The sequence below is a fragment of the Mobula hypostoma genome, chromosome 21, assembly GCF_963921235.1.
Source record: "Mobula hypostoma chromosome 21, sMobHyp1.1, whole genome shotgun sequence".
Classification (NCBI taxonomy): domain Eukaryota; kingdom Metazoa; phylum Chordata; class Chondrichthyes; order Myliobatiformes; family Myliobatidae; genus Mobula; species Mobula hypostoma.
In genome coordinates, this window is record NC_086117.1 from 54,634,167 (window position 1) to 54,652,044 (window position 17,878).

Below are 17,878 nucleotides of genomic sequence, written 5' to 3' on the forward strand. Positions count from 1 at the left end.
ATGTAATGGTCTTGTGGTGGTGGGGTGAAGTAATTTTCCCACCAGTGTGAGGTCACGTGATGACATGTTCCCAACAGGTATTTAAAGGAGAAACCCCTGTTGTCACACAATTGATTCATTGTTTGATTTGTCATTTACTTCATTATGCTGCATATTCATCTCATGACACAGTTTGGTTTTAAAGTGGAGTTTTACTTTGTTGTAAGGTAAAAATCGTTGTGCCGGCAATTTTGCCAATCGCTGCCAGTTTTTGTGTGTTGCACCTTTGATTTACCTTTCCAGTTTAGTATTGGAGAGTGAAGACCTTACCAAAGTACGGGAACCTGAAGGATTGAGTAAAGTTGGTGTTGTTCGGCGGTTTTATAAAGGATCGACCTTATTGAATCTTCATTCAGGAATAGTGGCCTGCATCTGAGATAACTCCTGCAAGATCAGGAAGGTTTGTGCAGTGTTCACTCCCCAGGAAAAGGTTAGTTCCTTTAAGCCATTTTATTTCCTTCGTCGTGAATCCTTTGGATGGAATCAGCAGTAACGTCACGTCTTCAGAGAAATCTGTTTCCAGAGAAGTGTCACAATGGGGTGCTGGTAACGGACCCAAATGCAAGACACAGACACTGAAGTACAAGGAACAGTACTTGACTAGAGTAGGGACATGACAGGATACAGACAAGGTGCAGGGACAAGAACACAGACTAGGGCTTGGAATCCGAGCCAGAGACTGGACATGGACCCAGAACCTGGGTCTTGCCTCAGGCTCGGGTGCCAGAACCAGGCATGGACATGACATGACTGCAGGGTTTGAGGCTGGGGTCTTGGTCTTGAGGCTTGAGCTTGGAGGCAGGCTGGAGTCTTGGACTTGAGGCTTGAGCTTGGAGGCAGGCTGGGGTCTTGGTCTTGAGGCTTGTGCTTGGAGGCAGGCTGGGGTCTTGGTCTTGAGGCTTGAGCTTGGAGGAAGGCTGGGGTCTTGGTCTTGAGGCTTGAGGCTTGGGGTCTTGGTCTTGAGGCTTGAGCTTGGAGGCAGGCTGGGGTCTTGGTCTTGAGACTTGAGCTTGGAGGCAGGCTGGGATCTTGGTCTTGAGGCTTGAGGCTTGGAGGCAGGCTTGGGGTCTTGAGGCCTGCAGGCTAGGGTCTTGCTCTTGAAATGCGGAGGCTTGGGCATGGACTCCGAGCCAGAGACTAGGCAAGGACCCAGAACCTGGGACTTGAGTCAGGCTCAGACTCCAGAACTAGGCGAGAAAAAGACGAGGCTCCAGGACTGGACATAGCTTGGGTGAGGAACTCCTGGGTAGGGCAAGACACAAGGACATGTAAAGGCACGTGGACAGGACTCGGATAGGACTGGACTAGGCACGGACTGGACGAGGGCCTTCAGAAGCACGGAGCCTTGGACTAGAAGAGACAGGAGCATGGAACACAGAGCCGGGACCCCTCCTTGGGATTAGGACATAGGGCCGGGACTCATACACAGAACACTGAACATGAAGAGACGGATCCCAACACAAAGTGGCGGCAAACAGCCGGACCCACCTAGTGAAGGCGTGGACACAGAGACAGATCCCAACACTAGGTGGCGGCAAACGGCCAGACCCACCTAGCAAAGGCGTGGACACAAAGAGACAATTCCACACAACAAAAGAAAGTTCCTTATCTTGACCTAACAAGGCTCCGGTCTTGCTCCGGCAGTAAAACTTCAGCGATACAGGTGGGGTATCTAGGCTAGGTGTGCAGGCAGAGAGTCAGGCGAGGTATCCAGGCAGGGAGTCAGGCGAGGGGGGAAAAGACAAGGAGGGGAACAGAACAGTCCAGCAGGGAATCCCTGGTTTGCAGAGGTATTTATGTCTCAGCTCCATAACGAGAAACATGTGCCCAAAACAGAAACTGGGGAAAACCAGAAACCCAGAACAAGGAACCTTGGACTAGACCGTGAACCGGAACACGGACTTCACGGACTGGACTATGACAAGATGTCTCTCCTTAATGACTGTATAAATCACTTGGACTTTCAAATATATCACTTCGAGAACTGTTCCAGAGTTGCCGTATAGCAGTTAACTTCCAGTTAAGTTAGTCGTTTGAATACTTTTTGCTATTGTTGAGCAGAGTTTAATAAATGTTTATGTTTGTTTATAAAATCTGACTCAATTCTATATTCTTTGTTGCTGGACACGTGACAAAATTGGGGGCTTGTCTGTGATATGTTCTGATTTTGAGCTTAAGCGCTTGTTTAATTATCAATCTGATTTGGAAAAGGGAAATACCCAATTCTTTTGTTTAATTGGTCTGTGGGTGGTATTCAGCAGCAATGAATATTGATGAGTTTATGGCATTGCCAGACCCGGAGGTATTAGTGAAGGTGAAAAAGGATGATGTATCTAAGATTACGAGAAGGTTAGACCTTAAAGGAATATTGACGGTTACAACTAAGCTGGTAATTCAGAGGAAAATCCTGGAACACTATATAAATTCGGGAGTTTTTGATGAAGCGGAGTTAGATAGGTTCCCTGTAAGTAAAGCAGCGATCCAGTTACACCTGGAACAGGTAGCGTTAGTAAAGCTTAGAGTAGAAGCTGAGTTAAAACAGAATCAATTAGAAGCTGCAAATAAACAGGGGGAGTTTGAGCTAGCAACGGAGAAATTAAAGTACGAGAATCAGTCCCCTGGTCCTAGGAAACAGTTCGTTGCAAGTCGGGAAGTTATGTTGGCTTCTCCATTTAATGAGACAGAAGTGGATAAATATTTCCAGCATTTCAAAATTGTTGCTCTGATTTCAGGGTGGCCAAAAGATAAATGGCCAGTGATGTTACAAAGTGTAATTAGGGGTAAGGCACAACAAGTTTATACAGCTTTAACTGCTGACCAAGCACGTGATTATGATATCGTGAAGCAGCATATACTGAAAGCATATGAACTGGTTCCGGAAGCTTTTAGAGAAAGATTCAGAAATTTGAAGAAATCCGTGGGAAAAACCTACGTGGAATTTGCCCACGATAGATCTGTGTGTTTTGAGAGATGGGTTTCCTCTAAAATTGTGAATATGGAGTATAATAACTTAAAAGAGTTGATTTTAATGGAGGAGTTTAAAAGGTACGTCCTTGTTGACATAATGATATACTTAAAAGAGAGGCACACTGCTACATTGCAAGAGTCTGCTAAATTAGCAGATAAGTATGCTTTAATCCATAAGAGTAAATTTCCTCCGGGTAGAACTTTTAAAAGGAAAAATAGCACAGAGAGTCAAGGTAAACCAGAAATTAAATCAGCGTATGGTGTAAATGTCTGTATTGGCGGGAAGAGAGACCCTGATGATCTTCTCAGCTGACCTCACTATCCGCTGCAGGGTCTTGCAATCCGAGATGGTGCAATTTCCGAACCAGGCAGTGATGCAGCCTCTCAGGATGCTCTCAATACAACCTCTGTAGAATGTGGTGAGGATGGGGGGTGGGAGACGGACTTCCCTCAGCCTTTGCAGAAAGTAGAGACACTGCTGGGCTTCCTTTGCTATGGAGCTGGTGTTGAGGGACCAGGTGAGATTCTCTGCCAGGTGAACACCAAGAAATTTGGCGCTTTTAACGATCTCAACGGAGGAGTCGTCGATGTTCAGCAGAGAGTGGCTCCGTGACCGTGCTATTCCACGCCCTCACTTCAGGAAGTCTGATCACCTGGCTGTACTTCTACTCCCTGAGTATAGGCAGAGACTGAAGACCGCAGCACCAGCAGTGAGGACCAAGAAGGTTTGGACAAGGGAAGCACAAGAGCACCTACAGGACTGCTTTGAATCGGTGGACTGGACGATATTCAGGGATTCATCTTTGAATCTGGGATGAGTAGGCTGCAGTTGTTATCGACTTCATTAAAACCTGTGTGGATGAGTGTGTGCCCACAAAGACTTACTGTACATTCCCAAACCAAAAGCCATGGATGAACCAGGAGGTATATCGTCTGCTGAAGGCTGGATCTGTGGCATTCAAGTCTAGCAACCAGAAAGCCAGGTATGATTTCCAGAGGGCTATTTCAAGGGTGAAGAGACAATTTCGAATGAGGTTGGAGGCGACATCGGATGTACAACAACTCTGGCAGGGTCTGCAAGACATTACTTCTTACAAAGCGAAACCCAATAGTATGAATAGCAGTGATGCTTCACTACTAGATGAACCCAACGCCTTCTATGCATGCTTTGAAAAGGAGAACACAACTACAGCTGTGAAGATCCCTGCTGCACCTGATGATCCTGTGATCTCTGTCTCAGAGGCCGATGTTAGACTGCCTTTAAAGAGTGTGAACCCTTGCAAGGCAGAAGGTCCCGATGGAGTACCTGGTAAGGCTCTGAAAATCTGTGCCAACCAACTAGCTGGAGTATCAAGGACATTTTTAACCTCTCACTGCTATGGGCAGAAATTCCCACTTGCTTCAAAAAGGCAACAATTATACCAATGCCCAAGATGAATAATGTGGGCTGCCTTAATGACTATCGCCCGGTAGCACTCACATCGACAGTGATGAAATGCTTTGAGAGGTTGGTCATGACTAGACTGAACTCCTGCCTCAGCAAGGACCTGGACCCATTGCAATTTGCCTATCGCCACAATAGGTCAATGGCAGACACAATCTCAATGGCTGTTCACAGGGCTTTAGACCACCTAGACAACATAAACACCTACGTCAGGATGCTGTTCATCGACTATAGCTCAGCATTTAATACCATCATTCCCACAATCCTGATTGAGAAGTTGCAGAACCTGGGCCTCTGTAGCTCCCTCTGCAATTGGATCCTCAACTTCCTAACCGGAAGACCACAGTCTGTGCGGATCGATGATAACAGATCCTCCTCGCTGACTATCAACACTGGCGCACCTCAGGGGTGTGTGCTTAGCCCACTGCTGTACTCTCTCTACACACATGACTGTGTGGCTAGGCATAGCTCAAATATCATCTATAAACTTGCTGACAATGCAACCATTGTTGGTAGAATCTCAGGTGGTGACGAGAGGGTGTACAGGAGTGAGATATGCCAACTAGTGGAATGGTGCCACAGCAACAACCTGGCACTCAACGTCAATAAAACGAAGGAGCTGATTGTAGACTTCAGGAAAGGTAAGATGAAGGAGCACATTCCAATCCTCACAGAGGGATCAGAAGTGGAGAGAGTGAGCAGCTTCAAGTTCCTGGGTGTCAAGATCTGTGAGGATCTAACCTGGTCCCAACATATCGATGGAGTTATAAAGAAGGCAAGACAGCGGATATACTTTATTAATAGTTTGATGAGATTTGATATGTCAATAAATACACTCAAAAACTTCTATAGCTGTAGTGAGGAGAGCATTCTGGCAGGCTGCATCACTGTCTGGTATGGAGGGGCTACTGCACAGAACCGAAAGAAGCTGCAGAAGGTTGTAAGTCTAGTCAGCTCCATCTTGAGTACTAGCCTACAAAGTACGCAGGACATCTTTAGGGAGTGGTGTCTCAGAAAGGTAGTGTCCATTATTAAGGACCTCCAGCACCAGGACATGCCCTTTTCTCACTGTTACCATCAGGAAGGAGGTACAGAAGCCTGAAGGCACTCACTCAGTGATTCAGGAACAGCTTCTTCCCCTCTGCCATCCGATTCCTAAATGGACATTGAAGCTTTGGACACTACCTCACCTGTTTTAATATACAGTAATGCTGTTTTTGCACATTTTAAAAAATCTATTCAATATGCATAACTGATTTACTTGTTTATTTATTAGTATGTTTTATTTTATTTATTATTATTTTTTCTCTCTGCTAGATTATGTATTGCATTGAACTGCTGCTGCTAAGTTAACAAATTTCATGGCACTTGCTGGTGATAATAATCCTGATTCTGACTCTGACCCGGCTTGCCTGTCTGTGAGTGCAGACCACAGCAATGTGTTTGACCTCAAACTGCCCTCAGAACTGGCCCTGCCATCCATTCAGGCAGCCAGCTCGCACCACCCTCAAACTGGGAAACGGGGGACGATGACTGACTGCTGGCTGGCCTTGCCAACATCTTCTGAATGAATTAAAAAGAAATTATTTGGATGGAATGCAGAACCATTGCCAACAAAAGGACTTAACTGAGAAAGCAAGCATTAGTTCTTTATTAATCATCTCAAATTGTGAAATTAGTTGAGAAAATTAGACAGATGTGTTCCTTTGGCTGCTGCCTTTATTGCTAGGCCAATTATCTTTGACCTTTGAACTTTGTACACACGCCATTGGATGATACTCGGTTGCACAATGAATCCTGAGATCCTCGTCTTTCCGATGTCAACCGCCAGATCTGTGGGCCAGAGTTGATAGATGGGTTCGAAACTTACTTCGCAACAGTTCACGTGGTATACAGAATCTTCAGGGATGCAGGTAAGGTGGCTGGTCACAATCTTCATCCCATTGCAGGGGCATTTAAAGCTAGAGGACACCGGTTTAAAAGAAAGAGGACAAAGATTTACAAGGGATCTAAGGGGCAACTTGTCCACACAAATAATCTCAGGTAGTGACAGGGAATTGTACAGAAAAGAGATCGATCTGCTGGTTGAGTGGGGTTGCAACGACAACATCAGTAAGACCAAGGAACTGATTATAGGCTTCAGGAAGGGGAAGTAGAGAGAAAACACACCAGTCCACATAGAGGAATCGGTGGTGAAGAGGGTGAGCAGTTTCCTGGGTGTCAACATCTCCAAGGATCTACCTTGGACCCAACATGTCAATGCAGTTACAAAGAAGGCACATCAGCGACTATATTTCATTTGGTGTTTGAGGAGGTTTGGTATGTCACTGTCTGGGGGTGGGGGGTGGGCCCTGCACAGGATTAGTAAAAGCTGCTGTAAGTTGTAAACTCAGCCAGCTCCATCATGGGCACCAGCCTCCCTGGCATTGAGGTCATCTTCAAAAGGCGATGCCTCAGAAAGGCGGCATCCATTATTATGACCCCCATCACCCAGGACATGCCCTCTTCTCATTGCCACCATCAGGGAGGAGGTACAGGAGCCTGAAGACACACACTCAGCGATTCAGGAACAGTTCTTCCCCACCACCACCAGATTTCTGAACGGACAATGAACCCATGAACACCACCTCACTACTTTTGCTCTCTTTTTGAACTACTTACTTCCATAATTTAATTTTTAAATATATTTCTTTTTGTAATTTATAGCTTTTCTTCATTATGTATTGTGATGTACTGCTGCCACTAAACAACAAATGTCACAACATGCGCCAGTGATGTTAAACCTGATTCTGAAAATTCCCCAGTATCACTCTCCCCTTTACTGGACTTGTTTTAATTCCAAGCTATTTTATTCAATTAACTGAATTTTAGTTCTCCAGCTGCCATCTAGACTAACAGCTGTAGTCGAAATCGCTCCTCTGCATCAAGGACATCTTCATGAGGCAATGCCTTGGGAAGGCAGCGTCCGTCAATAAGAACCCCCATCACCCAGGAGATGCCCCCTTCTCCTTGTTACCATCAGGAAAGAGGTACAGGAGCCTGACGACACACACTCAGTGAGTCAGGAACAGCTTCTTCCATAATCAGAATCAGACACAGGTCAAAGTACATACAGTACTGTACAGTCTTTGTTACACACACACACACACACACACACACACACACACACACAGATATTTATGTGCGACAGTGTGTGTGTGTGTGTATATATATATATATGTGTGTGTGTGTGTGTGTGTGTGTGTGTGTGTGTGTGTGTGTGTAAATATAAATATATATATATTTATATTTATACACACACACACACACACATATATATATATATACACACACGCACACACTGTATATGTAAACATTGATTTTCTCCATCCAGGATTTTTGATATGTTTCCCCTCTGGTCTCTTACTTCTTCTCCTCTCCTGCCTATCACCTCCCCCTGATGCCTCTTCTCAACGATTTTCACAACATATGCCAGTGATATTAAATCTGATTCTGATTCGGATTCTGATTCCCTCTCTCCCATGGTCCACTCTCCTCCCCTATCAGATTCCTTCTTCTCCAGCTCTTGACTTTTTCCACCTAACCCCTCCCCACCTTCCTCCTTCCTCTCCCATCCCGATAGAGGGTCTCAGCCCAACATGCCAACTGTTCATTCCTTTCCATAGATGCTGCCTGACCTGCTGAGTTCCTCCAGCATTTTATGTGTGTTACCCTGGTAATATTTGTTTGTTTATTTATTTATTATTTGTACATTGTCTCTGTTTCTAATAATAAACTCACTTTGAACTTTGAACTTTGGTCAGCTTCAGTGGACAGAACTGGAGACATGTCTCGTCTGAACTTTAAAAGGTAGAATCTCCTGGTGTCACACCTCTATGGTTTCTTCTCCAGCCACAGGTCACTGCTCTACAAGTTTTTCACAAACTTCTCTCTGCTCTACTGCCTGTTACACTGCTGGTGCTTATGGCAGTAATGAAGGTCCTCCATGTCTGGCGGTGATCAGGGCTTCCTTCATCATGTCAGTAGCTTCCTCTTAGTTTTCACTACTGTCAGTCATGCAAGTCTGGGAGGATACCATAGGACATAGGAACAGAATTGGGCCATTTGACCCATCGAGTCTATTCCACCTTTCCATCCTGGTTGATCTATTATCCCTCTCAACTCCATTCATCTGCCTTCTCCCTGTAACCTTTGACGTCCTGACTAATCAAGAATCTACATACCTCTGCCTTAAATAGAATCAATGACTTGGCCTCCACAGCCAATAGCAACAAATTCCACAGATTCACTACCCTCTGGCTAAAGAAATTCCTCCTCGTCTCCATTCTAAATGAACGTCCTTCTATTCTGAGGCTGTGTCCTCTGGTCTAAGATTCACCTACCACAGGAAACATTCTCTCCACATCCCCTCTATCTTGGCCCTTCAACGTTTGATAGGTTTCAATGAAATCTTCCCCCCACCCCGCCCTGGCCTCCATTCTTCTAATCTCCAGCAAGCACAGGTCCAGAGCCATCAAATGCTCCTCATAAGTTAATCCTTTCATTCCTGGAATCAAAGCTCCAGAATTTGTTATAAATCATGAAGAAACAACAGTCCTAGTTCTTGAGAAAAAAAATTTTAACTTTCAAACCAGCTTTCAGTTTTAACTTGGCTAAAATTGAGAGGGAAAGATTAAATTTCCCAAAATGGAATTCTGTACATGACAAAAGGATTCTGCTCGAAATTTGTTGATGCTGATGAAATCTGCCTTAAATGCTTGTAGCAACTTTACATAAATGCAGTTTAATTTAAAAATAGACACAAGAGATTCTGCAGAAGCTGGGAATCTTGAGCAACCCACACACACACACACACACACACACACACACACACAGTGAGTGGTGACTGCCTGGGGGGATGGTAGAGGTCGATACATTAAGGGCTTTTAAGAGATGTGAATATGAGGAAGATGGAAGGATATGGACATTGTGCAGACAGAAGAGATTGGTTTAGTTGGCCATTTGATTATTAAATTAATTAGTTCAGCACAACATCGTGAGCTGAAGGGCCTGTTCCTGTGCTGTACTGCTGTATGTTCTATGAAATTAAGGGCTAATACCCCTGTCCAAAGGTTTACCGACATAGACCCAACTTTCCTTATTTAGTGCTGAGTTAGAACTCCACTGTCAAAAATGGGGTATTTCTCGAAGGCCCCATCTGTTGTCTTGGATTATGTCAAAGTTCCAGGTTTTAATGACTGTTTCTGGGAGTGTTGGAAACTTTTCTCCTCTCAGAACCAAGGCTTATTGCTGGAGTTCGTCCATTTCCCGCCTACACACTGCACATCAGAGCAACTTGTGAAAATACCGAGGAGCTGTAACACTATCGTCCAAGGATGTAAACAGCCTTTCCAGGTGTGACAAGGGTTCATGTTCTCCTCCTCTCATCTGGGAATGCGAATCCATAATTCCTTCAAAGTGGATGGTAACGTGGTAAAATGGATCTGCAAATTTGCAGATGGTCCGAGATCGGGGGTGTAGCGGACAGCGAGGAAGACTATCAAAGCTTGCAGTGGGATCTGAACCAGCTGGAAAAGTGGGCTGAAAAATGGCAGATGGAATTTAATGCAGACAAATGTGAGGTGTTGCACTTTGGGAGGACAAACCAGGTTAGGACTTACACAGAGAGCGGCAGGGCACTGAGGAGCATGGTAGAACAGTCAGATCCTTGAAAGTGGTGTCATAGGTAGATAAGGTCCTAAAGAGAGTGTTTGGCACTCTGGCAGCAACAGATCAGAGTATCGAGTACAGGAGTCGGGATGTTATGTTGGAGTGGTATAACTCATTGGTGAGGCCTAATTTGGAGTACTGTGTGCAGTTTTGGTCTCCTATCTACAGGAAAGATATCAATAAGTTTGAAAGAGGGCAGGGAAAATTTACGAGGATGCTGCCAGAACTTGAGAACCTGAGTTGCAGGGAAACGTCAAAAAGGCTGGGACGTCATTCCATGGAGTGTAGGAGAATGCGGGGAGATTTGATAAAGGTGTACAAAATTAGGGGTATGGATAGAGTAAATGTAAGCAGGCTTTTTTCTCACACAGGTTGGGTGGGACTACAACTAGAGGTAATGAGTTAAGGGTGAAAGGCGAAATATTTGAGGGGAAACTGAACTGGGAACTTCTTTACTGAGAGGGTAGCGAGAGTGTATGGAACGAGCTGCCAGAGGAAGTGGTGAACCTCGAAAGTTTGAAGTAAATTTATTATCAAGGTGTATATAGTTCACTATATACAACCCTGAGGTTAATTTAGGTTGTGGGAACATTTCAATGATGGGGCAAGTGAAGTTGAGTGAAGTTATCCCCTCTGGTTCAGGGCCTGATGGTTGAGGGGTAATAACTGTTCCTGAACCTGATGGTGAGAGTCCTAGGGCTCCCGTACCTTCTTCCTGATGGCAGCAGCGAGAAGAGAGCATGTCCTGGGTGATGGGGGGCCCTGACGATGGATGCTGCTTTCCTGTGACAATTTTCCGTGCAAATGTGCTCAATGGTGGGGAGGGCTTTACCTGTGATGGACTGGGCCATATCCACTACTTTTTGTAAGATTTTCCATTCGGGGCATTGTGTTTCCATACCAGGCTGTAAAGCAGCCAGTCAGTCCACCCTCCACTACACATCTATCGAAGTTTATCAAAGTTTTAGATGTCATACTGAATCTGCACAAACTCCCAAGGAAGCAGAGGCACAGCTGTGATTTTTTTTCATAATGGCATTGGACAGGTCCTCTGAAATAGTAACACTGAGGAATTTAAAGTTGCTGACCTCTCCTCCACTGAACCCCCAGTGAGGACTGGCTCTTGCACCTCTGGTTTGCTCCTCCTGAAGTCAATTACCATCTCCTTGGTCTTGTTGACATTGGCTGAGAGGTTGTTGTTGTGGCACCACTCAACCAGATTTTCAATCTGCCACCTCTACGCTGATTCATCACCAGCTGTGATTCGGCCCATGACAGTGGCGCCATCAGCAAGCTTAAATGTGGCATTGGAACCCTGACAGCCTCACAGTCATAAGTGTAAAGTGAATAGAGCAGGGGCTAAGCACAGAGCCTGAGGTACAAGTTGTTGATGGAGATTGCAACATTGTGGGTTTGAATAACCACGGTGATGTTCCTTGGGCTGCCTAAATAGTTACTACACTCAACCATCAGGCTCTTGAACCAAAGGGGATATCTTCACAGCCCCTTCATTGAAATGTTCTCACTCATGACTCTTCATCTCATGTTCTTGATATTTATTGTTTATTTATTTATTATTATTATTTCTTTCTTTTCGTATTTGGATAGTTTGGTGTCTTTTGTACACTGGTTGAACACCCAGTTGGTGTGTTATTTCATTGATTCCATTGTGGATTTATTGAGTATGCCCAGAAGAAAAGTTACATGGTGAAGACAGGAGAATGGGGTTGAAAGGGATAATAAGCCAGCCATGATGGAATGACAGAGCAGACCTGATGGGCCGAATGGCCTGATTCTGCTCCTGTGTCACCTTGTCTAAACCGATTCTCAGGGTTGTATGTGGTGACCATGATAAATTTACATTGAACTTCTTTGAACTTTGGTTGCAACATTTAAGAGAAGTTTGGATAAGTACATGGATAGGAGTGGAATGGAGGGCTATGGCTCAGGCATGGATTGGATGGGCCAAAGGCCCTGTTTCTGTGCTGTAATGCTCTATGACTTTATAATGGAGTTTGCTAAATAAATTAAGATAGCAAACGGTCCAATTCTGTTCTTTAAATTAAATCTTTATCATCTTTTATGTCAACCTGAGGTTATGCTGCAACTTTATAAAACTTTGGTTAGGCCACATCTGGAGAATTGCATACCATTCTGGTAGCCTGACTGTAGGAAGGACGTTGAGACTTTGGAGAGGGTGCAGAAGAGGTTTACCAGGATGCTGCCTGGTTCAGAGGGCATGTGTAACAAGAGACTGGATAAACTTGGGTCCTTTTCTCTGGAGCAACAGAGTCTGGGAGGAGATCTGACAGAGGTTTATAAGACTATGAGAGGCATAGACAGAGAGTATCTGTTTCCCAGGGTTGAAAAGTCTATTACCAGAGGGCATGCATTGAAGGTGAGAGGGGTAGGTTCAGGAGAGATGTGTGGGGTAAGTTTTTTACTCAGAGAGTGGCGGATGCCATTCAGCTGATGGAGGCAAATACCTTCAAGGCTTTCAGGGTAGGCACATGGATGTAAGGAAGGTGGAGGGATATGGGTATTGTGTAGGTAGGAGGGATTCGTGTTTGGGTGTTTTTGATTTTATTTTTAGCTTGTTCAGCACAACATTGTGGGCCAAAGGGCCCATTCCTTTCCTGTACTCTTCTATGAAACCTCCAGTAGTATAACACTCCTATACTTACATGTGAAAGATTGCAGCATGCCGTTGTGTGGAGGGACTCGGGAGAGTTGGTAAATATATTGCAAAAGGTTGGTTCGCAAATACAACAAGTTTTCAAAGATTGAAAGTACAGTTATTATCAAAGTATGTTACAGAATACAACTCTTAGATTCGCCTCCTACAGGCAGCCACGAAACAAAGAAACATCATGGAATCAGTTCAAGAAAATATAAAACACCCAACGCGCAAAAAAAAAGAACAAATTGTGCAAATGGCAAAAAGTGAGAGAACAGCATGTAGAATATCAGACATCGAGCCAGGAGTGTTCTGTTCAGTGCCAGGTAGGCTGCAGGGCCATTCTTCACCAGGGCGCCCAGACCACATTAATCACCCTGATCAAGCCACTCACAAAGAAACAGAATCCAGAAACACATGCGACATGAACCTCCAAGACCTCAAGGTGAGCCCACAGCCTCGCCACTCAATCCTGGCAATATGGATCCCAATATTCCTGCACTCTCCTCCGACAGCAGCTAGGAATACCAGTTACACGCAGGCACCGAATGCCCACCCATCCTCCGCTCTCATCCTCATCGACTTCATCCTTGCTTGATGCCTCATTCGGAGAGAAGCAATGGAGTCGATCATGGGCTCGCAGGCCGCACACTCTGCTCCAAACCTTACCAGACTCCCTTGGAGACAGCAAAGCGCAGATCACTCAGTCAGTCCAAAACCACAACATCGTAATGTAAAGCAAGAGAAAATCTGCAGATGCAGTTTCTCCCTCCCCTCCCATAATAACAAAAGAGCAGGAGTAGGCCATCAAGCCTGTTCCGCCATTCAATAAGATCATGGCTGATCTGGACATGGAGTCATCTCCATCTGCCTTTTCCCCACAACCCTTAATTCCCCTATTATGCAAAAATCTATCTAACCTTGTCTTAAATATCTCCCCCCACCTTCTAACTCTCACTCCTCATCCTTTTTCCCCAGTTCTGCTGAAGGGTCTCGGCCTGAAACGTCGACTATACACTTTTCCACAGATGCTATCTGGCCTGCTGAGTTCCTCCAGCATTTTGTGTGTGATACTCACACTGTAAATCTCAGGTTCCAATCACACGCAGCCTAGTAGCAGAATCATATTTGATGGAGGAAGATGTAGAAGAAGTAGTTTTGTGGACTGTCAGCAGGACGTTGCCGCTGGCCACTTTGTTCGCTGCTGCCGACTTGACCTGAAAGAAAGGCAAATGGAATGTTGGCATTCATTGCTAAAGTGACTGAAATCTAAGAGCAGGGAGGTTATGCTACAACTGTACAGGGTACTGGTGAGGCCACACCTGGAGTGCTGCATGCAGTTCTGGTCTCCTTACTTGAGGAAGGATATACTGGCTTTGGAGGCAGTGCAGAGGAGGTTCACCTGGTTGAGTCTGGAGGTGAAGGGGTTGGCCTATTAGTAGAGTGAGTCTTGTGTGACTATACTCACTGGGATTCAGAAGGAGGAGACGGCATCTTACTGAAACATATCAAATTAGGGAAGGAATAGTTAAGACAAAGGAGGAACTGCTTTCCCAGAGAGCAGTGAATCTGTGGAATTCACTGCGCAGCAGAATTTAGTCATTAAATATATTTAAGACACAGTTGGATCAAGTTTTGCATATCAGGGTGGTTAAGGGTAATGAGGAAAAGGCAGGTCAGTGGAGCTGAGTCTACACCCAGATCAGCCGTGGATGGCGGAGCAAGATTGACGAGCCAATTGGCCGACTCCTACTCCTAGTCCTTATGATCTTATTGAATAGTGGAGCAGGCTCGAGCGGCTAAATGGCTGACTCCTGCTCCTATCTATTGTGTTGCCACGGCGGATGCTGCCTAACCCATTGAGTTATCACAACCATGGACTCTGCTTTGGGGACCTGCACAGGTGGGCTGCACAACAGGTTCAGCAATCGCTCATGTAAATACACATGTTCTAGCTAATTACTGTTTCATTATGGTGGCATTTAACTCCTTTCTTTTCATTTAAGTTTTGCCATAACTTGACCAAAAGCACAGCAACATTTATGCTCCCTTCACACCCTTGTTCTTGTCTGGGAAAGAGGACTAGCATTTTGACAGACTCCGTAAAGGAACAGTATTCATTTAGTATTGAGTTATTGTTTCCAGCTACAGTGTTGGCATTAACTTTTATATGATCATAAGACATAGGAGCTGAATTAGGTCATTTGGCCCATCAAGTCTACTCCATTATTTCATCATGGCTGATCCATTTTCCCTCTCAGCCCCCAATCTCCTGCTTTCCTGTATGCCTTCATACCCTGACTAATGAAGAATCTATCAATATACTCAATGACTTGGCCTCCACAGCTGCCTACGACAATAAATTTCACAGATTCACCGCTCTCTGGCTAAAGAAACTCCTCCTCATCTCCATTCTAAAAGGATGCCCCTCTATTCTGAGGCTGTGTCTTCTGGTTCTAGACTCTCCCACAATAGGAAACATCCTCTCCACATCCACCCTATTGAGACATTTCAACATTTAATATGTTTCAGTGAGGTCACCGTTATTCTTCTGAATTCCAGTGAGTACAGGCCCAGACCCATCAGATGCTCCTCATATGAGAAGCCTCTCAATCCTGAAATCATTTTCATCAACTTCCTTTGAACTCTCTCCAATGTCAGCACATCCTTTCTTAAATAAGGGGCCCAAAACTGCTCACAGTACTCCAAGTGAGGCCTACCAAGTGCTTTATAAAGTCTCAAAATTACATCTTTGCTTTTGTATTATAGTCCTCTCAAAATGAATGCTAACATTGCATTTGCCTTCCTCACCACAGACTCAACCTGTAGCCTTCAGGGAATCCTGCACGAGGTCTCCCAACTTCCTTTGCACCTCAGAGTTCTGAATTTTCTCTTCATTTAGAAAATAGTCTACACTTTTATTTCTTCTACCAAAGCGCATCAGTTTGAGAGTTTCAGTTAATGGCTCTGTTGGTCTATTGTTTATTGTTTGCCTTTCCCTTTAAATTCTGCAACTGATCTCGTTAAAGTCAGTGAACTGTTGACCCGTGTGTGTTTGTGTGTGTGTGTGTGTGTGTGTGTGTGTGTGTGTGTGTGTCTCTCTCTCTCCCCCTCCCTCTCCCCCTCTCCCTCCCTCCCCTCCCCCCCCTCATTTCCCCTCCCTTCCCCTCCCCTCCCTCCCCTCCGCACTTGGGCCACATCTGAATGTCTTGACAGAGCTCCCCCAGAAGTCGGCGTTTTTGCTCCACATTCCAGCAGCTGCCCCCTGTTGTCTCTCATTTCTCTCAGAACCACTCCTGTCCTGCTCACTTCTCCTTCACCTTTTCTCTGCTGTCCGGTACTAAAGGAAAAGACATTTGATCCAACTCAGTATGAGAAGGTCAGAGAGCGATCACTTACCCGTTCACTCGTAATCTGCTTCACCATCACCCTGGCAACCATCTGAAAGAGAAATAGAATTCATGTACCATTGTTATCACAGTTAAATCTTTAGATTATAGATCCTTGGCTCACAATGGCTACATTTCCACCCCCTGTGACAATGTTATTCTCTCCTGTCTCAGCATGTCAGCTTCTCTGCGACCCCATCTTTCCTATCTCTAAGCCTGGCTGTTCCAGCTGATGTCCCTCGGTCCAAAGTGGAACACTCAAAGTTATTTTATTATCAAAGTCGCCGCATACAACCCTGAGATTCATTTTCTTTTGGGCGTACTTAATAAATTCATGGAATAATAACTATAACAGAATCAATGAAAGACTGCACCATCCTGGGCGTTCAAGCAGTGTGCAAAAGACTGCCAACCAGTGGTGCAGTCGGCACCAGACTTTGAGGCGAGTGGTCCCGGGTTCAAATCCGGCCGGCTCCATGCACATATTCCATCTGTTGAGAGTCGAGTTAGCAACTTGGCCTCATAAAGAAAAGACAAAAAAAAATGCCAAAGTAACGGAAAAGCTGCTGCCTGATGTGCCACGAGGTGCAGAGAGAAACAACAACAACATATATGTCAAAATATACAATCCCGAAATTCATTTTCCTGCAGCCATTATACAGTAAATACAAAGAAATAACAGAAAAGCATATGGGCACGTGGCCAAGTGGTTAAGGCATTGGACTAGTGATCTGAAGGTCGTGAGTTCGAGCCCCAGTCGAGGCGGCGTGTGTGTCCTTGAGCAAGGCACTTAATCACACATTGCTCTGCGATGACATCGGTGCCAAGCTGTATGGGTCCTAATGCCCTTCCCTTGGACAACATTGGTGTCGTGGAGAGGGGAGACTTGCAGCATGGGCAACTGCTGGTCTTCCATACAACCTGAGAAAGTGAAGACTTTCCAGGTGCAGATCCATGGTCTTGCAAGACTAACAGATGCCTTTAATTAAATAACAAAAAAGCAAAACAATATTTATAAATAAATCAGCAATAAATATCAAGAACATCAGATGGAGAGTCTATAGGTTGTGGGAACAGTTCAGTGATGGGACAAGGTAAGTTGAGTGAAATTATCCCCTCTGGTTCAAGAGCCTGATGGTTGAAGGGTGATAACTGTTCCTGAACCTGGTGGTGTGGGTCCTGAGGCTCCTGTACCTCCTTCCTGATGGTTGAAAGGTCATCACTGCTCCTGAACCTTGTGGTGTGAGTCCTGAGGCTCCTGTGCCTCCTTCCTGAGGGTTGAGGGGTAGTAACTGTTCCTGAACCTGGTGGTATGAGTCCTGAGGCTCCTGTGCCTCCTTCCTGAGGGTTGAGGGGTAGTAACTGTTCCTGAAGCTGGTGGTGTGAGTCCTGAGGCTCCTGTACCTCCTTCCTGATGGTTGAGGGGTAATAACTGTTCTTGAACTTAATGGTGTGTGTCCTGAGGCTCCTGTACCTCCTTCCAGATGGCAGCAGCAAGAAGAGAGCATGTCCTGTGTGGTAGGGGTCCCAGATGATGGATGCTGCTTTCCTGTGACAATGCTCCATGTAGATGTGCTCGATGGTAGGGAGGGCTTTACCCATGATAGACCAGGCCGTATCTAGGACCCGGTAGGACTTTCAGTTCAAGGGCTA

The 17,878-nt window shown here is 45.2% G+C and overlaps 1 long non-coding RNA gene across 1 annotated transcript; it reads right to left on the reverse strand.

Moving 5' to 3' along the window:
* Nucleotides 1-6,253: 6,253 nt before the first annotated feature.
* LOC134360036 (uncharacterized) lies at nt 6,254-16,274 on the reverse strand. The gene is made up of 3 exons (XR_010021235.1): nt 16,236-16,274; nt 13,915-14,053; nt 6,254-6,411 (listed from the first exon to the last, which is right to left on the reverse strand). It is a non-coding gene; the product is annotated as an uncharacterized LOC134360036 (long non-coding RNA).
* Between the last annotated feature and the right edge of the window lie 1,604 nt (nt 16,275-17,878).